We start from the raw sequence: 25,855 nt of genomic DNA on the forward strand, positions 1-25,855 counted from the left end.
CTGATCAGCTCTCCAGCTCTGGAATGGTAACTATGACAGAGTCAGCCACCAGCAGAATCCCCTCACTGGGTTCCTGACCTGTGGAGTAGGGGCTATTAGTAGGAAAGGTCAAGTGAACTACAGAAAAATTCACAATTTCAGAGTATAGAAAGTGACCCAATGAAAAAGAAAAATACAAGCATTGTAAGAGCTTATATGAAGGTTCCACGCTTTTGGATATGAAAGATATTCCTACTCCAGCTATGTTTTCTCTCCCAGCCTGCGAATATTGTTAGCAGGGTAGCCAGAACTTTCCTCCTGGGAATCTTGCCTCCCCTTTACTCAAGGACTTCTGAGTCTGTAAACAGGCTCAGACCTGAGAATTGTTTGAAGGGCTGTGGCTTTCTCTCCTTGTCTCCTGGGACAGGGACCACAGGAAGGAAGGAAAGGAGAGAGGGCAGTTGGGTTGCTTAGGGCACTCAAGAGAACCAGTGAAATCTGGTACAGACCAAACAGAGCCCCTGGCTAGCCCATAAATCTGTGGCTAGAATTTATCCCTCATTTTAAGGTACAAATATTTTTCTGAACACACACATACATAAGCACGTGTTATCTTTGTGAGAGTGAAACACCGCAATAATGAATCATGATTGTGAAAGATACTGGCATGTATAAAGTATAGAAGTAATAAAAGTTTCAAACAGATAAGAAATCATGGAAATATTAAAAGACTGAATGCATTGCTAGGTCAGTTTAGGAAAAATATATCCTTTTAAAGGTAATAGGTTTTTATGACAAAAATAATATAATGAAATTATACTAAACATCATTTAGTAGTTTTAATCTTTATAGAATTGTTTGCATTTTAAAATTTGTAACACCAAGGAATATTTAATTCTTTAATAATAATACTTAATTTTTAGTTATTCAATTTAGGTCATGATCCTTTCAAGAAAAAAACCTTAAACCTATTTGATTATTCTTCACATAATGATAAGTTAAAAACACAATGTCAACATAGACATCAAAATTCAGTAAAAAGAAAAATTCCAAAGTCATATACATAAAATCTTTGACAAATTAACTTGGATCCCTATATGATAAAGAATATAATGTTTAATAAATAAAGTACAATAGGAAGTGTGTACCTATAGCATATTTTGTTCATTCTTATCAAAAGTTCAGAATAATATTATCAGAAGAATTGTTTAAGAAGACAATTCCTCATAATTTTATGTTTGCGGAGGCCAACATTTTAAACAGAAAGCTGGTCAAAATGATTGCTATAGTCTGCCAACTGTTTTCAACATTTCAAGTCAACGTATTCTTGAGATTTTCTCAAGTGTGACTCTTTGGTTTAAAATCCCTGCTGGGAAACATGCTACTGAAAAACATTTCCCTGAATTGTGTTCCACAATACACAAATCTTAACAATATTATTAAATGTGCTGTATGAAAATGCCTATGTAATGTTTTAGTATTAGTATGTGACTCAGGCATATCATGCAATTAAGACTTTTGAAAAAAATTTATGTTCTTGAAGTATAATGTAAAATTGTAGAAAATTTGTTTCTGTATGTTTAATAAATTGACTAACAATGTACTTTTTCACATAAAAGTCAGCATTTTTTCTTATATACCAGAAATTCATTCTGTATATTGATTTTTTTTTAATTTTCACTTTCAGCCAAATTTGGTTTTAAATAACTTAGCCATTTAATGTTAGGTAACATGTGTATTTAGTGCTCTTCATAGTATTTTCCAATTAACAAAAGTGTCAAATAAACCACAACATGCTATTTATTGCAAGTGACAAGAACTTTAACAGGAAATCCAAGAACCAGAGTGTACTGCTTTCCATGTTATCAGAAATGGGAATTTATGGGATTCTGTTCAATTTTGAACTTCTGAAAAATTGACATTCTCCAGAGTGTAAAAAGTGACTCAAATGAAAAAAATATACAGGTATTATGGAGTTAACATGAAGGAATCAAACATTTGTATATAAAAGATATTATGTATGAGACAGAAATTTACTGGTACTTAACTATAATGAAGAGAGTCTGAGGAGTTTGATGACGAACCTTTTGATATATTATACCTTAAAACCTTTGCCCCAAAAGATGGGAGAGTCTTCTCTTTGAGGATCCAAATGAAAAAGTAGACTTTATTTTACCTTTCAAACTTAAAACCCATGTAGTATCAGGAACCCAAACAGACAACCTTTCTGTTCTATGACTCTATTATTTGCAAGGTTTGTGAAATCCCAGCCCTTCAGCTGCTTTCTGGGATTTGTCTCCTGTTAAGTCCTGTAGGTATGTTTTCCTTCCAGGCACCAGCCCACTTAAAACAAAGAAGCCATAGGAGTTGCCAGCTCGTCAAAAGCAGAGTCTAGTTTAGCATTAACCTAATTATATGCTGCAGCCACTTTCTTAGGCATCTGGGAGTAACTCCTTGGCTCCCAGCCAGCATGACTGGGATTTGATTTTTCAAGTGACATAACCAGTTACTTTAAAATGTTTACCTCCTGAATGCTGGAGATGGAATGTCATCACCACAAAGGAGCAAATTTACCACTGGATCAAAAGCCTCTGCTCACATTAGCCTGCTTGGCTTTGCCAGTGGCCAGAGAGCCCCAATCCCTCGCTTCTCTCTGCCATATTCACTGAGTAATGATGCAGTATCTTGTTCATTATGATTCACTGTGAGATGATGAAGTCATTATGTGCCTTACTTTTTCTTTCGCAGAGCATTGGTAAGCACTTTTTGTAGGAAAAATTTTATACAAATCTTTGATATTTCTGGCAAGGAAATTAGGCAGACGTCTGGAAGAGAAGCAGTATCACTTATCCCCATCCAGAATGTGTTTCTGCTTCTTGTCTGGACTTTTTTCAAAAGACAATATACAAAGTTTCTCTAACCCATGAAACTTTCTTGAGCAAAAGTGTCTGAACAGTCTATGGGTTGTCTTCTGTGTCTTAGAAAAGGAAGTCTATGTTTCTATTCCACCCCTGCATTCCAGAGGGCTACAGTGTGGTAGGGAGCCATCACATGTATTAAATCAATAGCATTTACTGTTGGCAGGAAAATAGAATCTGCACCCAATAAGTAAAAACATAAATACAGCCTCACAAGGAAGTTAGTCAATAAGTGCATTTCTCCTCCATCTGCTGCTGCTGAGTTTGGCTATAGTTTTCCTTTGTGGTGGTTTGTAGAACTGTCTTCTGATATGTTCTCCTTGGTAGAGGCTTTATGAGGTGGTTTCCTGAGCTGTTATAAGACTCTTTTCCACACTCTTTGAGTGGCTGCTTTGATTGATCTTAACAGCACCTTTGAAAATTTGGATGGAAATCTTTTCTTAGTTGAGGTTTTTAGATATCAGCTATATAACTAAATAAGGAGTTCCATATTTCAAAGTAGTGTGTTTGGAAGGGTGCCCACAGTAAAGAAAACATTAATAGGCATAAAAAGCTATAGCATATGGATGCTATAAGAAGGAGAATGGAAAATGTCCAAATTAAGTAGTGGAACCTTCCAATCAAAGGGTGTGAGGGGCAGTAAGGAAAATATGTTCTCTCTTATGTTTCTGCCAAAATGTAAGGACAGTACAACCTCTGGAGTAAATTCAGCAGATGCTGGAAACTGCAAAAGAAGAACACTAGTTGCAGCCAGCTCAGCTTAAAATAACAAACTGTTCATGTCTGTATTCAATTGCAGTTATTTTCTATTTTATTTGATCTATTTTATGTTATTTGGCCTATTAAGACTTCCTTAAATTAATGTAATTAGATTGTACTAAATTTTTCACACAAAAAATGAATCACTATGAATTAGTTCCTTAGAAAGGCAAATCTAAAAAAGATTTATTACACAGTAGTCACCCCTTATCCATGAGGGATACATTGGAAGACCTCCAGGGGATGCCTGAAGCAGGATAGTACCCAACCCTGCATATACTATGTTCTTTCTATACATATGTACCTATGATAAAGTTTAATTTGTAAATTAGGCACAGTAAGAGATTAATAACAATAACTAATAACAAAATTGAACAGTTATAAAAATATACTGCAATAAATATTATGTGAATGTAGTCTTTTTCTCCCCACCCCCGCAAATATCACCCTTGTGATGATGTGAGATGAGAAAATGCCTACTTGATGAGATGAGAGAGGTGAATGATGCAGGCATTGTGATGTAACTTAGGCTACTATTGACCTTCTGACAGAATGTGAAAAAGGATCATCTGCTTCCAGGCTGCAGTTGAGTGTGAAACCATGGAAAGCAAAACTGTGGATGAAGAGGGAGAACCATATGTCCTGAAGTCAGTCAGTTGGTAAGTGTCTAAGTTCCTTTTATGTACCTAGACATGTAAGTGGGGAATAAGGCATAACTGTTTCTTTCCTGGAGTTTAAAAGTTAGTTAAAAAATGGTAGATGGCAATGTTTTTCTTTGCCTGCTTTAAGGCAATTATTTCAAGATTTTTGATTGTAAAGAATTTTTGTTCCCAAATTCTAAGTAACATTTCTTATTTGGAGTCCTGAGTATAAATGTTTAATTAATTAATTTAATACACATAGCTTTTAGGTGAGGGTTGTCATGTGCTTTATACGATTTAAAGATTCTTTTGATAGGAGGACATAACACACTAACACTTGGATAGATGAAAGGCAGAACTTTTCGTTACTTTCAGCTCTAGACTAGAAGAGGTTGCCAGGCAAGGCCAAGAGTAGGTTGGACCCAGGGAAAAGTAACAGCAACTGGAGCTGGAAATGGCAGTTCAGGTATGCCTAGTAGGGTGGGTTAGCAAGATTTCTCAGGTTCTCTGCAGAATGGCTAACATAAATAATTTTGTGGCTCCTAGACATAGGACCTCTCTCTAATTGTCTGTCTGGCCTTGGGGTAATTAAGGCTATGCCTAGAGCCTTAGAGTGTGAGAGCCCAGTAAGTGAAGTGATTGAGTATATACTTAATTAGCTGTTCAAGAAAAGGAAATGAATGACCTCTATTTAAGGCCTCAGAACTGCATCAAGATGGCACAATTAACAAAAAACTATGTTACATAATGATACAGATAAGCTATAAAAATATTATTTATAATTTAATGAGATACTACTCATACTTGCAGTAAATATTTAATGAATATACATTATGTATTGGCTCCATGATGGACATTGAGGAAATAAAGATGAATAAGAGGCTTCAGGTTCAGTGAAAAACAAAGCAATGACAATCTAGTTGTAAATGTGAGAGTCATAATGTAAGGCACTGTTGGAACACAAACGTATGTGTCATTTTACAGTGCAGACCACTCAAGGAAAGCTTCCAGACGCAGGGTACATCTTAAATATACAGATGTGAGATATGATTTAATAAGCAGCAATCTCAAAAAAAAGCCAAATTCAAATGAACTTTATAAATAAGGCCCCAAAAGATGAAGAGATATGACTCATGTAATAGTTATAGCAGACAGCCTAGAATATTTTCCACCCAGTATTCACCTGTATTTTCCCTTGCATGGGCAACTTCAACTTTGTTTAATCACAAATTGCATGTATTTGAGTGTCTGGTCACGATGCATGAACATGATAATAAATTGGCCAGGAGGACCTGGCAAGAGAGAATAGATTTCAAATTTCATTCTTTCAGAATGAATGCATTATCTTTTCTACTGAATAAGTGGACATCTGGGCCCTCACCTCATCTGGGAACCTTAGACCTGACAAGTCAACATACAGCCAAGAAACATATAAAATGTTTCAGCTGTACACACCATTTATGGGAAATAGTTAACCTCCTGGGTAATGATTCCTTATCTATCATTGAAGAGGCAGATTGTGACGTTATAGTGCCTGCATCCTAAGTGTGTACTCTGTATCATTGAACCAACCCCTGAACCTTCAGTTACTCCAGTTTCAAAATTAGCTTTTCCAACTCGAGCTGACTTCATCATTATTCTCCTGTTCAGATTCCCCTCACTGCCTAAAGTAGGTCTTTTGACGGTTGGCCTAAATCATGATTGAAATAAGGTGTAACTGTTGAATTTGGCAGTTCTCTGAAGGCATACTTAGGTAGATTTTACTATTGAGCTGTTTCTGACGCCGACTTTGCTGGCATTTTCATGGTACTGACTTGTGGACAGTTGTCCTTGGAATGTCCTGTACTCTGGCATTGACTAATTATACCTCATAGTTTGACCATTGAATATGTTTCTGCTTATCCCATATTATTCTTATACAGGTAGTATACACGTGGATAGATTTTACTTCATTGTCTTATATGATGACGTGTCACTTCTCTGTTATACTTGGCCTATTACATGTTGTGATAACTGATATATTTAGACTCATTTCTACCATTTTTTTATTCTAAATGTATCGCCTTTTTTCCATTTTTCTTATATTTTACTTTTTTTGGCATACTGATTGCTTTTTCCTTTTAATCTCCCTTTGAATAGAAATACTTCGTAATTTTATCATATATATTTAACTTAACAATTCTCTAAAGTTATTTAGTATCTCAATCCACTGCCGAAAGTACAAGGTACTTAGAACACTTGAATCTCTTCTTTCCTCATTTATATGTTTTTGCTATATATAATTTTATTTGTATTCTTGTTAAACATACAATTAGACTATACTATTACTACTATTACTGTCATATATAGAAAACACATACTTCATTTTACTTTCATAGTTACTAGTTTCTTTGCTCATTATTCCCTTTGGCATCTCAGGTTCTTTTCCTTCATAAGTATATCTAAGAGAAATTTCTTTATTGCAGATCTGTTGATGTAAACTCTTACCTGAATGTTTTATTCATTTTAGTTTCTTTTTTCTTTTCATTTTGCCTTACTATTTTTATTGTGGTTTTTTGTTTTATTTGTCCCTAAAAATGTTTACTTTTCTAATGAGACCAGTAATGAATTAACATGCCTGTTTTCATTGATTTAGTATCTCACTGTTTTATTTCCAGAGGGCTATTCAGATATCCAGACCTTATGCTTCAGGGAAATGGGTATCTCAGAGGGTTTTGATTTGGATGACAGGTACAAGAAGTGGGGAAAAAATATTTATAGACCTGAACTAAGACCTAAGAAAGGGAAATCTGCATAGGAGACTGAGAGCAAGTCAAGGGGCTAAGTACCTTAAAAGGGGATGGGAATTTGGAAGAAAAATATTCTGAATATTTATAATATAATAAGAGGTTTGGGTCTGACACATGAAGACTTACTGGCATTACCGCTAGGTTAATAATCAAGCTAGTATATTACAATATTTTTTAAAAAAAATGGAGTTCTCTAAGTTTTATTAACATGAGTCTACAAGTAGTGGCTCTCTTGATATTATTTTTAACTTTTGGAAAGAAATCCTGCCATTTGTGACAACATAGAAGGACTTAGAGTCTATTATGCTAAATGAAATTAGCCAGGCAGAGAAGGATAAATACCATATGATTTCACTTATCTGTGGAATCTAAAAAAAAACAAAATGAAAAAAACATCAGTAGACTCAGAGACATTGAAAAGTGACTGGTGGTTATCATGGGGGAGGGGTTGGAGCAGGTGGGATGGGAAGATGAGGAGGATAAAGGGTCACAAAAATCTCGATCATAATCTAAATTGGTCACTGGGATTGAAGTGCAGCATGGAGAATACAGCCAATGGTTCTGTAGCATCTTCCTATGTTGACAGATAGGAACTCTACTAGTTGGAGCTAGGATTTAATAATGTGTGTGACTGTTGAACCACTGTGAAATACACTTGAACCAATATAATATTGTATATCAACTACACTACAATTAAAGGGAGAACAAAAATACCTTTATCTTTTAAAGGCTACTTGGAAAACAGATACAATGGTCATAGCTTACTAAAGATACAACAGAATTCCAGCCTTCCTAAAATATGTAAAATGAGTTTGTGTCTGTCTGTTTAGAAATCCCTTTCTGTATGGCTTAAAACTCCTTATTCCAGATCTGTTACATCTGGTCATCAACTTTGACCCAGGGATGGGATTTAAAAGTCACAGCACCATCTGGCATTCTTCCTAGCCTTGCTGCTGAGATGAGATTTCCGAGAAGCTCATATGTAACAACAATGTGGTGGTCTGAGACTGCCAGTTTTCTGCTCAGCTCATTACTCAAAATGTTTCTCATAACTCATTCCTGTGCACTCCTTTACACTCATCATGCAAATGAGGGTGTTCTCTCTTCTATAATTCAAATGAATTAAAGGAAGGTCTATCATTTTACTTGCCTTTTTCACTCCCTCAGTATCCAATAGGACTTAGTGTGGGGTGTTTGCAAGACAAGTTAAATGAATAAGTCAGTGAATTAGTAACTTGGTTCCACTTTTCTGGAAATATCGTACCTACCCCTTCTCTTAGCTATGTTCCTTGTACTCTGACTCTCAAATTAAATGGCAACTCCTATCCAATAGCATAAGTTCTGGCACTTATCCACCCAAGAGACTAGTGTCTAAAACATGCTATAAGTTGTGTGGCAGTACAAATGCAAATACTTGTTCTTTTATTTGTAAATAAATTGAGCAACATGTGATATTATTACATTATGTTCTATTCTACTTTTACTGAGTATAGTAGATTTACGTAACTCATCTCCACTTAAATGATGAGAGGACAGAATAAAGAGCACAATCCTGCCAGAAGTATAAAATATATAATGTCTCTAAAATAACTTACATCATAAGCGTTTTTTCTACTGTGACAAGAGAAACAACAACAAAAACATAGGCTTGGGACAGGGATTGGTTGAAAATACTTAATACAGTGACCTCAGAAAGACATTCTGTAAATTTTCTATAAACTGTTTGTCAGAATAAAAGTCTTGTTGACCAGATAAGCAAAGCAAGAGACAAAAAAGCCCCAACCAAACAAAACACTACAAGGTAATTTGGCTGAAGTTAAAGAAAACATCTATTTGGTTTCAAATATTTATAACTGAGGTTATTTTATTTTATGTATTTGGAGCAATATATAATGGTTTCAGTTAAATAATATTAGGCTTTTATAAGGGTGAAAGAAAAGTCTAATTTCTGTCATCTCCACCTAAATTACTGTTGTCACATGTAAATACAAGCTTTCCCATACACCTGTTTCATAATCCTCCTCCTGAGGATAACTAGCTACAGAATTTACATGTCATGACTGCTCTAAACCAGCTGCCGTGCTCAAAGAGCCCTTCCTGGAAAGAGTTTAGTGAGGAGGCTGGGAGAATGCCCTCCTTGGAAACAAGATTGTAGGCACCAAAGAATGTTCTTTTCTAGCAACTGAGCTGTCATGTATCTTCAGATTTAACACTGATCTAAAAAAGACCTTCTTCTTGATTTGCACTTGTGCTATGAACAGTTACATAAAACCAAGATTTGAGGCAAATCAAGGGTTGCCATTATGTGAATTATCTCAGTGGAAAAGATTGTTCTGTGTTTATATTTATGTGCATGCTTGATTCACATTTTAATCGTTTATATTGTTTTTATGAAATAGACAACTAAGGTTTTATAAAGAAACTGACATGTGCTTTCTTTTTAAACATTGTCCAATATCGTCCCTTCATTTCTACATTCTTTCCTTTAAGAATTGTATTCTAAACTGTTAATCAAGATTAAAATGGAGCATTAGAAGGGAAGATTTAGATGGTAAATACAGTGATGTACTGCCCTGAAAATGACATTTTGTATGGTAAACAGAGCAGAAGTGTTTTTGTGAATCTCAATTCAGCAGATAGAATTTTCCCCATGGGCACAAAGTCAGCAAAGGTAAAGTTGATAGGAAGTTATTAATGAGGCTCATGTTAAAATTTTACATATTCTTCTTTTTTTTAATTTTATTTTGGTATCATTAATCTACAGTTACATGAAAGACATTATGTTTACTAGGCTCCCCCTTCACCAAGTCCCCCCCACATCCCCGTTCACAGTCACGGTCCACCAACATAGTAAGATGCTGTAAAATCACTACTTGTCTTCTCTGTGTTGCACAGCCCTCCCCGTGCCCCCCCTACACTATACATGCTAATTGTAATGCCCCCTTTCTTTTTTTCCTGCCTTTATCCCTCCCTTCCCACCTGTCCTCCCCAGTCCCTTTCCCTTTGGTAACTATTAGTCCATTCTTGGGTTCTGTGCTTCTGCTGCTGTTTTGTTCCTTCAGTTTTCTTTTGTTATTATACTCCACATATGAGTGAAATCATTTGGTACTTGTCTTTCTCCGCCTGGCTTATTTCACTGAGCATAATACCCTCTAGCTCCATCCATGTTGTTGCGAATGGTAGGATCTGTTTTTTCTTATGGCTGAGTAATATTCCATTGTGTATATGTACCACATATTCTTTATCCATTCATCTAATGATGGACATTTAGGTTGCTTCCATATCTTGGCTATTTTAAATAGTTCAGTGATAAACATAGGGGTGCATCTGTCTTTTTCAAACTGGAGTGCTGCATTCTTGGGGTAAATTCCTAGAAGTGGAATTCCTGGGTCAAATGGTACTTCTATTTTGAGCATTTTGAGGAACCTCCATACTGCTTTCCACAATGGTTGAACTAATTTACATTCCCACCAGCAGTGTAGGAGGGTTCCCCTTTCTCCACAGCCTCTCCAACATTTGTTGTTGTTTGTCTTTTGGATGTTAGCCATCCTTACTGGTGTGAAATGATATCTCATTGTGGTTTTAATTTGCATTTCTCTGATGACAAGCGATGTGGAGCGACTTTTCATGTGTCTGTTGGCCATCTGAATTTCTTCTTTAGAGAACTGTCTATTCAGCTCCTCTGCCCATTTTTTAATTGGATTATTTGCTTTTTGTTTGTTGAGGTGTGTGAGCTCTTTATATATTTTGGATGTCAACCCTTTATCGGATCTGTCATTTTCGAATATATTCTCCCATACTGTAGGATATCTTTTTGTTCTATTGGTGGTGTCCTTTGCTGTACAGAAGATTTTCAGCTTGATATAGTCCCATTCGTTCATTTTTGAGTTTGTTTCCCTTGCCCAGGAAGATATGTTCAAGAAGAGGTCACTCATGTTTATGTCTAAGAGATTTTTGCCTATGTTTTTTTCTAAGAGTTTTATGGTTTCATGACTTACATTCAAGTCTTTGATCCATTTAGAATTTACTTTTGTATATGGGGTTAGACAGTGATCCAGTTTCATTCTCCTACATGTAGCTGTCCAGTTTTGCCAGCACCATCTATTGAAGAGACTGTCATTTCCCCATTGTATGTCCATGGTCCCTTTATCAAATATTAGTTGACCATATATGTTTGGGTTAATGTCTGGAGTCTCTATTCTGTTCCATTGGTCTGTGGCTCTGTTCTTGTGCCAGTACCAAATTGTCTTGATTACTGTGGCTTTGTAGTAGAGCTGGAAGTTGGGGAGTGAGATCCCCCCCCACTTTATTCTTCCTTCTCAGGATTGCTTTGGCTATTTGGGGTCTTTGGTGTTTCCATATGAATTTTTGAACTATTTGTTCCAGTTCATTGAAGAATGCTGTTGGTAGTTTGATAGGGATTGCATCAAATCTGTATATTGCTTTGGGCATGATGGCCATTTTGACGATATTAATTCTTCCTAGCCAAGAGCATGGGATGAGTTTCCATTTGTAGTATCCTTTTTAATTTCTCTTAAGAGTGTCTTATAGTTTTCAGGCTATAGGTCTTTCACTTTCTTGGTTAGGTTTATTTCTATGTATTTTATTCTTTTTGATGCTATTGTGAATGGAATTGTCTTCCTGATTTCTCTTTCTATTAGTTTATTGTTAGTGTATAGGAAAGCCACAGATTTCTGTGTGTTAATTTTGTATCCTGCAACTTTGCTGATTTCCGATATTAGCTCTAGTAGTTTCGGTTTTTTTATGTACAATATCATGTCATCTGCAAATAGTGACAGTTTAACTTCTTCTTTACCAATCTGGATTCCTTGTATTTCTTTGTTTTGTCTAATTGCTGTGGCTAGGACCTCCAGTACTATGTTGAATAACAGTGGGGAAAGTGGGCATCCCTGTCTTGTTCCCGATTGCGGAGGAAAAGCTTTCAGCTTCTTGCTATTCAGTATAATGCTGGCTGTGGGTTTATCATATATGGCCTTTATTATGTTGAGGTACTTGCCCTCTATACCCATTTTGTTGAGAGTTTTTATCATGAATGGATGTTGAATTTTATCGAATGCTTTTTCAGCATCTATGGAGATGATCATGTGGTTTTTGTCTTTCTTTTTGTTCATGTGGTGGGTGATGTTGATGGATTTTCGAATGTTTTACCATCCTTGCATCCCTGGGATGAGTCCCACTTGGTCATGGTGTATGATCCTTTTGTTGTATTTTTGAATTCGGTTTGCTAATATTTTGTTGAGTATTTTTACATCCATGTTCATCAGGGATATTGGTCTGTAGTTTTCTTTTTTGGTGGGGTCTTTGCCCGGTTTTGGTATTAGGGTGATGTTGGCTTCATAGAATGAGTTTGGGAGCATTCCCTCTTCTTCTATTTTTTGGAAAATTTTAAGGAGAATGGGTATTATGTGTTCTCTGTATGTGTGATAAAATTCCGAGGTAAATCCATCTGGCCTGGGGGTTTTGTTCTTTGGTAGTTTTTTGATTACCACTTCAATTTCATTGCTGATAATTGATCTTTTTAGATTATCTGTTTCTTTCTGGGTCAGTCTTGGACGGTTGTATTTTTCTAGGAAGTTGTCCATTTCTCCTAAGTTTCCCAGCTTGTTAGCATATAGGTTTTCATAGTAGTCTCTAATAATTCTTTGTATTTCTGTGGGGTCCGTCGTGATTTTTCCTTTCTCGTTTCTGATTCTGTTGATTTGTGTTGACTCTCTTTTCCTCTTAATAAGTCTGGCTAGAGGCTTATCTATTTTGTTTATTTTCTCGAAGAACCAGCTCCTGGTTTCATTGATTTTTGCTATTGTTTTATTCTTCTCAATTTTGTTTATTTGTTCTCTGATCTTTATTATGTCCCTCCTTCTGCTGACCTTAGGCCTCATTTGTTCGTCTTTCTCCAATTTCAATAATTGTGACATTAGACCATTCATTTGGGATTGTTCTTCCTTCTTTAAATATGCCTGGATTGCTATATACTTTCCTCTTAAGACTGCTTTTGCTGTGTCCCACAGAAATTGGGGCTTTGTGTTGTTGTTGTCGTTTGTTTCCATATATTGCTAGATCTCCATTTTGATTTGGTCATTGATCCATTGACTATTTAGGAGCGTGTTGTTAAACTTCCATGTGTTTGTGAGCCTTTTTGCTTTCTTTGTACAATTTATTTCTAGTTTTATGCCTTTGTTGTCTGAAAAGTTGGTTGGTAAGATTTCAGTCTTTTTGAATTTACTGAGGCTCTTTTTGTGTCCTAGTATGTGGTCTATTCTGGAGAATGTTCCATGTGTACTTGAGAAGAATGTGTATCCTGTTGCTTTTGGATGTAGGGTTCTGTAGATGTCTATTAGGTCCATCTGTTCTAATGTGTTGTTCAGTGCCTCTGTGTCCTTACTTATTTTCAGTCTGGTGGATCTGTCCTTTGCAGTGAATGGCCTGTTAAAGTCTCCCAAAAAGAATGCATTACATTCTATTTCCTCCTTTAATTCTGTTAGTATTTGTTTCACATATGTTGGTGCTCTTGTATTGGATTCATATATATTTATAATGGTTATATCCCCTTGTTGGACTGAGCCCTTTATCGTTATGTAATGTCCTTCTTTATCTTTTGTTACTTTCTTTATTTTGAAGTCTATTTTGTCTGATACTAGTATTGCAACACCTTTTTTCTCTCTGCTGTTTGCATGAAATATCTTTTTCCATCCCTTGACTCTAAGTCTGTGCTTGTCTTTGGGTTTGAGGTGAGTCTCTTGTAAGCAGCATATGGATGTGTCTTGCTTTTTTATCCATTCTGTTACTCTGTGTCTTTTGATTGGTACATTCAGTCCATTTACATTTAGTGTGATTATTGAAAGGTATGTACTTATTGCCATTGCAGGCTTTAAGTTTGTGGTTACCAAAGGTTCAAGGTTAGCTTCTTCACTATCTTACTGTCCAACTTAACTCACTTATTGAGCTATTATAAACATGGTCTGATGATTCTTTATTTCTCTCCCTTCTTATTCCTTCTCCTCCCTTCTTCATATGTTGGGTGTTTTGTTCTGTGCTCTTTTTAGGAGTGCTCCCATCTAGAGCAGTCCCTGTAGGATGCCCTGTAGAGGTGGTTTGTGGGAGGCAAATTCCCTCAACTTTTGCTTGTCTCGGAATTGTTTAATCCCTCCTTCATATTTAAATGATAACCTTGCTGGATACAGTATTCTTGGTTCAAAGCCCTTCTGTTTCATTGCATTAAGTATATCATGCCATTCTCTTCTGTCCTGTAGGGTTTCTGTTGAGAAGTCTGATGATAGCCTAATGGTTTTCCTTTGTAGGTAACCTTTTTTTCTCTCTGGCTGCCTTTAATACTTTGTCCTTGTCTTTGATCTTTGCCATTTTAATTATAATTATTATGTGTCTTGGTGTTGCCCTCCTTGGATCCCTTGTCATGGGAGTTTTGTGTACCTCTGTGGTCTGAGAGGCCATTTCCTCCCCTAGTTTGGGGATGTTTTCAGCAATTATTTCTTCAAAGACACTTTTTATCCCTTTTTCTCTCTTCTTCTGGTACCCCTATAATGTGGATATTTTTCTGTTTCGATTGGTCACACAGTTCTCTTAAAATTCTTTCATTCCTGGAGATCCTTTTATCTCTCTGTGCATCAGCTTCTCTGCATTCCTGTTCTCTGTTTTCTAGTCCATTAATGGTCTCTTGCATCTCGTCCATTCTGTTTTGAAGTCCTTCCAGAGCTTGTTTCATTTCTGTATTCTCCCTCCTTAGTTCTTGCATGTTTCTCTGCAAGTCCATCAGCATGGTTGTGATTTTTGTTTTGAATTCTTTTTCAGGACGACTGGTTATATCTATCTCCCCAGGTTCCTTCTCAGGGGATGATGTAGAAGATGTCGAAGCTGTCTTGGTTAATCTTGTCTGGATCAAATTTTTTTGCCTTTTCATGTTGATAGGTGCAGTGGAGTGCTATTGACGCGTCTATCAGCTTTCCACTTGCTCCTGGCCTTTCTTTACTGGGACAACTGCGACCCCTAGTGGCTTGTGTTGGGCAATTGCGTGTAGATTGGGTCTCTGTATCTTGCCTGGCCAGTATGGAGGAAGCTCCCTTGCTGTTGGTGTGGCCAGCCTCAAGCTGCTTCTCTGCTATGGTGGAGCCCTGGAAGGGTATTGGACGGGGGGCTGTTTGGTTTATTACCTCCATGAGGGGTCTCAGAGCTGTTGCCCAGGGGGTTAGTACACCCGGAGTTCCCTGAAATTTCCAGCTGCTGGACTGTGACCCAGGATGCTTCCATCCAGCTGTGGGGTCCCTGTCCCTTTAAGACTTTCAAAAAGCACTCACTTTTCTTTGTCACAGGGGCGCCGGCTTCAGGACCTGCTCAAAGGTGTTACTGTCCTGTTTCCCTAGTATCCAGCACCCCACGCATGCACTGTGTCTGTGCTCTGGTGTGGATGGCTAGCGCTGGGTGTTTAGCAGTCCTAGGCTCCCTCTCCCTCCCCGCTCTGACTCCTCTCCTCCCGCCGGGAGCTGGGGTAAGGGGCCTTGGGTCCCGCCAGGCCGGGCCTTGTATCTTACCCCTTTCACCAGGCGCTGGGTTCTTGCAGGTGTGGATGTAGTCTGTCTGTTGTCCTGTGTCTTCTGGTCTCTTTTTCAGGATTAGTTGTATTTGTTGTATTTTCAAAAATATATATATATTTGGGAGGAGATTCCCACTGTCCTACTCACGCCACCATCTTGGCTCCACCCTCCATATTCTTCTTTATATTTGAATACTTTTAATCAATTTGCAAATTCTAAGAATCTAATAAGCTTTAGAGATTGTTTAGTAGTAGTAGTAGTAGTTGTAATAAAAGTGTAGTAATGATAACATACTAATAATAACAATAAGAGTAGTTATAGTTGATATCAAGTACCTATTTCAGGCCTAGTAGATGGAGTAAACTATATGTATTAAGTAATTTATGTGAATTAAGCATATGGTCCAATATCATGGTGCAATGCTTGAATGTTATACTGCCTCCATTTGTATCATCATTATCACGATTTGGGGGATGAGAGCACAGAGAAGATATAAACCAAGTCTTTGGAAATATTACACTCAAAAATATGTTTTGTAATTCTTTCTTACTTACTTTTGTGTTACAATGTTATGGGCATTTGACAGTGGAGGTAAAGATGAATAAAGAAGGAGAAGCAGTCTAGGCAGACAAGAGAAATAAAAATAGTAATTTCAAAATGATTTAAATGTGCCACATTAGCTTATCCCAAAACACTTCTGAATGGAAAGCAATTTAAGAAAAATAGAAAAAGAAAGGGACAGCCTCACATTCCATTATTCAGCAAGCAAGGGCCACTGCTTTCATTAAAATGATACAGCCCTGTACTGGTAATGTTAGTGTATTTGCTTGCCTTACTCATTACCTGTTACAGAGCATTCACATCTAGTGTTTTTGGATTTGGCTGACCTGGTATCACAAGAATCTATAGCCCTGAACAATAATGATTGCATTAGGATAGGTGCCCAACCCACAGGCAGAGGAAAGATCATAGACTGAATTGAGCCCATCAGATAGTTTCTCTTAAGAACTTCAGGAACACATAATGTAGTCAACTAATAATGGATGGCTGCCAGATGATATACTTTTGGGTTAGGCAGCTAGCCTTAGGTTGTTTAAGGGAGATGAATGAACAGAGGAAGGTATTCTACCAACAGAAACAGGAAAGCACAGCAAATAAGAGACAGGTAGAAATGGGACACATGTAAGCTCTGAGAGATGCAGATTAAGTTCACTTTCTGACAGCTTCCCAGTTTCTGTGAGACTAGTCTCAACTTAGGCCCATTGCTCAAGGTGTCTCAGCCTGGGTTTCTTAACTGATCTTTGCTTAAGTGACCCATGAACGCTGATGTTAAAATTGTCTTGACTGAACAAAATAAGAATACTGTATAGATCTCCATTTTTTTAAATTAGAAGATGGTTTATCTTCACTGAGATTTAAGTAAGAAGGGGTGAGAAATGTAAAATTCTTGCTTTACGTAAAATTGTTTTCTTATGAATGATTTAACACAGGGGTGAATTGGCTTCCCAGAGCTAATTCTCTCATGAGATATTCCCTAAACGGGGCCCCTTGTTTAGTAGCTAAAACATGGGAGGAATCTCATCTTCAGATAAAAAAAAGGAGAAATAATGTGAAGATGAGTAACTGAGAGGCCTTCAGTATTCACAACAGGAAAAGGTCACACTGACATTAAATACAAATGCATCCACGTTATTTGATTTATTTAAAATAAGTCCCATTACAGGATTTTTGTTTTTACCTTTAAGTTGGTTTTAAATCTATGACATTACAAAATAATATTTGTCATACATTTCCACAATAAAATTACTTTTGGCTAATTTAATTAACATTCATTGTGTGTCTGTCCTCTGCTTGGTGCCATAGTTTCAAAGAAAAATAAGATATATCCTCGGTATAAAAGTAGTGTAAAATTTAGTGAGAATACTGATTCTGAAGTACAAAACTTATTAAACATTTAAATGGTGTTTTAAAACTTGAAAAAAAATTATTAACATTAGCTAAGAATTCAGTTATAGTTGAAATTAAGAGTTTAAAACAATGTGCAAAATGTTACCTGTTTAACTGTGATAATGAATCAATCTTCATTAAAACTTCTTTGTTAAATATACTACCCAATTAACATTAAATAAAAACAGATCTGCCTAATGATTTAATCAGTTACTTAATGAAATAATTTTGATTGAATTATGTCATAAAAATCCTGAAGACAAAAATAAAATTTAACACATTATTCTCCCATGGTTTCTTATGAGTTAACTTGTGAAATACCTAACTTAGGGCTCATTACTCTAAATGATGAATTATATGCTAAATAATGGTGTGCAATATTTAGTGCCTACTATTATTTTAGCACAAGAGAGTAATTAGACATTTACCAATCCTCACTGCATCAAAACTACACTCAGCCCATATTTAGTAGGTACTTAATAAAAATTGTTGAATAAATGAATAATTCAAGAGTATTTTTAAATCTATTTTCTATGCTAAGCAATACACAAAGTAGAATAAGTAACTTTCTCAAGGGCTAATTATGTATTTGGAAAGTTATACAAATAATTTCTCTGTTTTTTATTTGTTCTTATTTTGCTTTAAGAAAGTGATAGTTAATATAATATCACCAACTACAAGAAAGCTAGATAATTCAATATAAGTGTATCATTTTGTGCAGTGGCATATGAAACTATTTCATTGATGACCCTGGTAAAAATTTCAGACTCAATAAAGAAAGAATAAATATGACATTTTCTCTGTCTTAGGCCAGCTCAAATTAGAAAGGCATGAATGCTTTCAATGAAAAATCAAGCAAACTTATGGTAGGTATCATTTATATCAAACAAATTGTTACAATTATGTCAAAAGGAAAGTCTTTCATTTTCAAACATGGATGAACCAATTAAAACAAATGCAAAGAAATTCATTCACTTTTCTGAGATATGTGGGTTGTTGATGTGTTGGGCAGAAAGGGAGGTAAGCATATAGGCAACTGATAATTTTATCAGGTGAATTTTGATAATTATATTTGGATATAAAAATAATCTGACATATCAATGATTCCCTCAGTCTTCCAAAAGCCATTAACATTTCATGACATTTCACGTCCTAACAATGTACTGTACATTTTAGCATCTTAACAAAAATACAATTTTTTAAATTGTAATTTAAGTTCACTCTAAATGGAACGTAAGAATCTCCATATCACCCTTCCATATTTTTTAACATCAATAACTTGAACTTCATGTGAAGTGATGTCCTTCCCAAATTTCCTGAGTTTCTACATTTACCTGAGTTTCACTTGTCAACACTGAACTCTGTTACTATTCTTAACCTTAGTTAGGCTTGAGGATAAAATATAAATATTGCCATATAGAAAATAATTTAAAAGAGGTTAAAGTCATAATTTAAAACCTTCCCTAAAAGAAAATTCCAGGCTCAGATGTCTTCACTGATGAACTTCTCCAAATATTAAAGGAATAAATGGTATAATTTATACAAACAATCCTAGAGAAAATTAGGAAATGCTTCCCAGTTCATTTTTTGAAACCAGTATAACTGTCAAGCTAATATATAGTATGACCATTGCAAAAATGGAAAATTTTAGTATTTCTCATATACACAGATACAAAAACTATATGCAAAATATTCATAATCATATCTGTGTATGCATGCATATACCATTTGATATATAATATATATAAATATGTAAAACACTATTTAATTACACATAGATATAAAACACCATTTTTATGTATATAATATATAAATATACATATAGAGAGTGTGTGTGTATGTGTATATATAAAAAACATGTCCGATTTAGAATTTTTTAAGGAATTGGACATTAATTGTCATTCCTCAGGCAACCAATGTAATTTATCACATTAAAAATAAGGAAGAACAACCATATGACCATCTCTGTAGGCAGCAATAGCATTTGATACGATTCAACAACCATTTGTGATAGACATTCTCAAAAGACTAGGCACTGAAAGGGTCTGCCTTAATCTCATAAAAGATAGCTACAAAATAATCTATATAAATATCCTACTAAAAGCTGAAATTTTAGTGCTGTCTCTTTAACATTGGAAAAAAAAGACAAGAACATCCACTCTCACCACTTGACAAGTTTGTGCTGAAAGTGGTAGCCAATGCAGTGCAAGAGAAGGTAATTAAACATAAATATTTCAGAAAAGGAAATAAAATTATTTTTATCACGGATGATGTAACTATGTCTAGAAAAATCAAAAGAATGTACATAAATATCACTAAGTGCATTTAGAAAGATCACTCAGTGTGTGGTCGGTATGTTTCTATGCTAGCAACAACCGCCTAGAAAAACACTATTAAATGCTTTTTGCATGATCATTAAAATCACATGTAGAGCTTCGCTGAAAGAATTTTAAAACGACCTAACTAAATAATGAGATTTTCCTGCTCATGGATTTGAAAACCCAGTATTGTTCTCTCAAGCTGATCTCCGGATTCAGTGCAGTAATACTCCCAATCTGAGTACTCTTTCTTTTGTGGTACTAGAGAAACCTCAGCTAAAAGACACAAGGAAATGCAAAGGACTTAGATTAGGCAATACCAACTTTAAAAAGGGGATAACAAGTAGAGGATTTATGCAACCAGGTTTCATGCTTACATTAAAGCTGTAGTACTTTAGACAGCTGGGTGTTGGTGCACGGACAGGCTCTTCATTTATGACAACAGCACTACAGCAATTTAGAGGGAAAGGATGTTCTTTCTAATAAATAGCAGTAGAAGAGTTATATCCGTTGAAAAAAGAAAAAAGAAGAAAATTGGGTCTGTACCTCATACTGAATTTAAAATCTGGACGTTATAATAGTAAGGAAATGTTCTTGAAGAACACATAGAACATTTTCATGGCTTTGTGGTAGGGAAATAAATAAACACTGGATACCAAAAGTATACATTGGAAAGCCACCGACACATGTAACAGCATGTAAAACAATATATACCAAGAAAAAAATTTCCATTGTCCTTTTTAATCAAATTATTTCACAATCTAACCATGGGCATCTGCATTTGAATTACTCATCAGGAATAATGGGTATTTTTCATAAAGGTGATTGGTTTAAATAAATCCCACAGTTCACAGAACAAAATTGAGCTTTTGCTGTGGATTATAGAAACCATGCATTTCTTTTTTTTTACAAATTCACTTTAACACCACAATATGGAGAACATGGGAAATTTAGAATGTACAAAGTGGTAGCCCTTAAATATCCTAATAGCCCATGGTAAACACCAGTTACATGTATATGGATAACCTTTGTGAGTGCGTACAGACACACACACAGTACTTCTACGTGACAAAGTATTTGAATCATGTTATTTATGCAATTTATATTGAAGTGAATTAGAAATTGAATGAAATAATGTACAAGTTTCAATTAAGGTATATATATATATAATATATATTATATATATATATATATATCCCATCCTAAATCTCAGGGGATTTGATCCCCAGTGTTGTTACTAGCAAAAAAGATACAAATATTATTTTAGTAAGTCAGTAATTCTGATATTTAAAATTTTTTCTATTATTCACTCCATCTTAAAATGCTACAGTTTTCACATTTGCTTTTAATGGAAACAATATTTGAATTTACTTGACAGTAATTTTCAGGCATTAACATTTGGACCGTTTAATTATGTGCCAAAAACTATTAGAAATGTTTAATATATTTCTGTACCTGCACACTTGTTTCTTCCAAGTTAAATGCAGTGGGCAGAGAATAATGAAACATAAAGAGAGTTCCTTTATGCTGTCATTGATGCTGATGTGCTCAGCAGATTTGATAACTGTGATGAAAGACTGAGAATTTTCAAACTGAGAGGTGATGGTGGAGATACTAGTTGTCAGGGCAAAGTTCATACAAGTAAAATATGATATTTCTATAATGTATAAAATTTACCAGTTACACTATAATGATGAACTCAAAAAACTGAGTTTGACACACATTTCTGAGAATTCCTTTGGTATTTAGTATAACAAGACACATGTGAATCAAAGTTTACACATGACTACCATGTTATGTATGAATTTTATTTACAAAAATGTATCCCCTGCTTTTAGAAGTATATTGTAAAAACAGATTAAACACCTCCCTTGTCTTTGTTTCATAGAACAGAAACTTAATGTGTGGTTACAAAACATAACATGAACTACAACTTCTAAATTTTCTAGCCATTCTACTTTTTAAAGAAGTAAATTTCAAACATTTTCCTAACATTGTATTCTGCTCTCCGCCCATATTTTAAAGCATCTTATCCAAAGGGATTAGTCTTAACCTGTGCCTATCCTTCTGTACTTTATTTCATCAGTAGTGCATTTCCTCAATTCTGAGACATTCCTTTAAAACTAACACCAGAGCTTGGATGCAGCAAAACATGCATAATAAGGTTTCAAACATGGAATGTCAAAGTCTAGGGCATATGGCTGCTTTTAATATCACCATAAAGTCCAGCAAGGGCTTGAGCTTTCCAAAGCAGGTTTATTTAAAGATCTCTCTCTCAATGGGAGATGCAGGCACATCTGTTTAATATTCCAACCATCTAGAGTGTAGATGTCGGGCCAAAACACCCATATGTGTGCGTGTTCACACACACACACACACACACACACACACACACACACACACACACACACACACACACACAATGCACATGCAGCTTTTCAAAAAAAAATGCTAACTTTTAGAGACTGTATAATTTTAAATGCACAAAGAGAAGGGAAAAATAGAATTCCTAATTTTCTCACAGTTTGCAAGCTGCTTCTTTACAATACAGTTAGTAATTTGTTTTTCAGAATGAGTTTAGTGTACATTGCAGACCTAAAAGAAACAAGGTAGTAGAGAACTGGGGAAGTATAATGTCCCCTGGACATAGAAAGGAGGCTTTGAGATAGTCATCCTAATTATGACTAAATTATACTTCTAGCAGAGTCTTCACTTTTAAAATTTCTATCCTAGTAAAACCAAAGGAATAATTTTATTCTCCAGTTACATAACTGTATCAGGGTCAACATAATTATCAATTAACAATGTTAGAAAACTGATGCTACTCTTAGTTGCCTTCAAAATTTTAAGTAGTAAAATATATTAAATATCAATAGGTATCTTGTAATAATTCTTGATCAGCATTTGAAATTTACATTTCTTTAGAGTAATTTTTCTTTGCTCCCTGTTATTTTCATTTATTCATGAAATACTTATTGAAAAATACAATATTGGGAGATGATTCAAATATACGTAAATCACAATTTTTACCAAGAGTTGCTCACAAAAAAATTAAAGGTCTTCTTTGTACCTTAATTTTTGAAACAAATACAACTAATGATATGAACTAAGGTTCTTAAACTTTAATGTACACAAAAATCATCTGAAGATCTTGTAAATGCGATTTTAATTTAGTGTCTTTGCATCCTTTATATTTCTAACAAGCTCCCAAGCAATGCTGCTGTAACTAGTATGGGAACCACTTAGATTCTCAAGGATATATGCACGTGCTTTAAGGCAGAGAATGGGCATGGCATATCCCCCAAACTTGAGCTGTGATTCAAAGGATTAGTAAGAGTTTCTTGCATAAAGAACATGAAGAAATGTATTTCTGCAGAAAATAAAGAGCATGGTCAGAAGTTCAAAAACAAATCATCCTAACTGAAGAACTAGGTATTTTATTGGACTTTCAATGTTTCCAAACACAATATGTTAGTAGGGCATTCTACAGAGTGACACGCTTACTGAAATCAAAAGGAAAAAGCTATTTTGATAGATGACGTATGATAAATTAAAAGAGTGAGAAAGAACTTAAGAGATTTTCTGTACTTAGAAAGGAATTTGTTAACGTTCTCAATTTAACCTTGCTTAATTTCCTGGGAAATCAGTGACTACACAATTGTTTTCAAAGTGTAAGAGAGATTATGTCTGTGTTTTGATGTGAAAATTGAGGGACTGTGGAACAGACAAGTCTGTATTGTTCCAGCATTATTGTTTTAAGGTTCTGATTGAGAGTGGAGAGAAAGTTTTAAGAGAATATTTTATGATGTTGCAGTCAGCCATTATCTATCAAGAGTCCAAATGCAGATGAATATTGAATATATCATTAGGAATGAGCAGCAGGTTCAAGTCAAATTTAGAACTAAATAGCAACACTTTTACATTACAGACCAATAGTTGCATATCCCAATGTATATTCTTTTCTTTTTTGTAACAAAACCTTAGTTGCAAGTCACAGTTTTCCTTGAAGTTTTCTGTGCCTATAGGACTAAATTCTATCCAATCAATTGGGCCCCACAGAAGGTGGAGGACTGAGTTAGAGAGAACTTGGTGGAGTTGTCATTCCAGCCCCATGTATCCTTTTCTAGTACATACTTTTTCATTATCAAGTAGTTAAGTCTTTCTTATGATTAAGAACTATCCTTTTTGCCTTATGTGGACTATCTACTTTCATCCTTACAGTGATCCTTTGAGATCTGCAATTATGTCTTTTTAACAACAAAATTGAAGCTGGTTTTGAGGAGGAAAGAAAGTGATGAAGTGTAGTTAATCGAGGCTGAAGCTGTTAATGTAATTCCATTTAATATGCTTTAATGTCTCTTAGCATTTTGTTTGTTGCACATACTAATGACACTATCACTAAGTATTTGTATTTGTGCTTTCTCAGCCTGCTGACAAGTTTTCAGTGATGTGTCTGCCTCTAATATTTAATGTTTAGTCACCTTTGTGATTTTCCTCTTAACAAAACCAAATGTTTTCGTTCGATGTATTCCTGCTGTTTCTAGCATTTCATTTGATATGTTTCTGCATGATCACGTGAACCAACAATTGTGGTGCCTCATCAGTGGACAAGGTTTTGAGATGATAGCATAGAGGCACAGGGAGGACAGAAGGAAGAAGTGAAAGACTGATGCCTAATGCCATGGCTGTGAGTAATTACCCATGCATTTCTTAAGGACAGCTAGAACCTTCCATTCCTTATATGAAGAAAACATTTAATACTCTTCCATGATTTTCCAACTCATCAAGTAAATATGAGCAAAATTAATTGAATTCTGAGATTGCGGGTTTCTCGGTTCATGAGTTTGTCATCTCTCACTGTTCACGAAGGCACCCATTCTGTGCACCAGACGGCATGGTCGGCTCTAGCTACAGGAGCATGAATCACCAAAGCTAATATTCATGAGGAAGAAAATAGCATACATTGTTTTTTTATCACATTTGATCACATTATTTACATGGGAAGTAGCTGGATATTTAATAAAGGTTTTTTTTTTGCTGTAAACACATTTATTTAATAGCATACATGTGTTACATGTACACCGAATTGATAAATATTCATACATATGTTTTGATTGTGTAACCCCCATAAAAAATTTGTATTGGAATTAATTATTGTATTAAATAATGTTAATGCTCATAAAAGCACTGTTGAAAAGCAGTAATAAGGAAATTAAAGACCTAAGGAAGTTACCAGGGGAATAGGTACATGACACAGGTACATTGGAAAAAGAGATAAGTGGCCATTATGAAAGTAGTGATAATGTTTAATAGCAACTTCACTGAGACAGTCCTGTGCCTCTAGCCCTGAAAGTCGCCAGAAGGCTTAGGTACTTCTCATATATTATTGGATGAAGTATTGGGTGTTCATTAAGAGCGTGACCAGCTTCATCTAAATTTTAGCTCCAGTATTTAGTTAATGAGTGTCACATGAAGTTATTTACCACTATTTCCTTATCTATAATATGAAGGTGTAATAATTGTACTACCTTGACAGAATTGTTCTAAAAAATCAGTGGCCTAGCACATCATATGGTCTAGAATATAAAGCCATCCCGTAAGTGTTAACAGCAGAGGCAATACTTTACGATAATTCCACACACAGGAATTTCATATCTAATTACTCATTTTGCCTTAAGAACATCTCACTAATAAATGTACCCATGGTAGTGCTATATCACACATAAGTCTCATATAGGTTAGTATTAGTAATAATATGGATTCTGAAGATGATAAAAAGGAAACAACAATAAACTTCTAACAAGAAATTTTAGGAAAGGGAGAGTATATGTATGTGGCAGGAAATTATGTCCAATATGTTTGGTTTTCACTGTGTTGTTAGAAATAATTACCCACAATCTCACTTTTCAAAACTATGTTGAAATTCCAAAAGCAATG

At 35.2% G+C, this 25,855-nt stretch overlaps 1 long non-coding RNA gene across 5 annotated transcripts in view; it reads left to right on the top strand.

Annotated features, from left to right (window-relative positions):
• Window positions 1-4,215: 4,215 nt before the first annotated feature.
• The window catches only part of LOC140850094 (uncharacterized), a 143,202-nt gene continuing 121,562 nt past the window's right edge, over window positions 4,216-25,855 (top strand). For 2 of the 5 annotated variants that reach the window (XR_012132842.1, XR_012132843.1), the window contains exon 1: window positions 4,216-4,315. This is a non-coding gene — a long non-coding RNA (uncharacterized lncRNA). Of the gene's footprint in view, window positions 4,316-18,409; window positions 18,467-23,902; window positions 24,032-24,462; window positions 24,606-25,855 lie in introns of all 5 variants that reach the window. The other 3 variants (XR_012132845.1, XR_012132844.1, XR_012132846.1) reach the window with 3 other exon arrangements.

The sequence above is a fragment of the Manis javanica genome, chromosome 6 (genome assembly GCF_040802235.1).
Source record: "Manis javanica isolate MJ-LG chromosome 6, MJ_LKY, whole genome shotgun sequence".
NCBI lineage: Eukaryota > Metazoa > Chordata > Mammalia > Pholidota > Manidae > Manis > Manis javanica.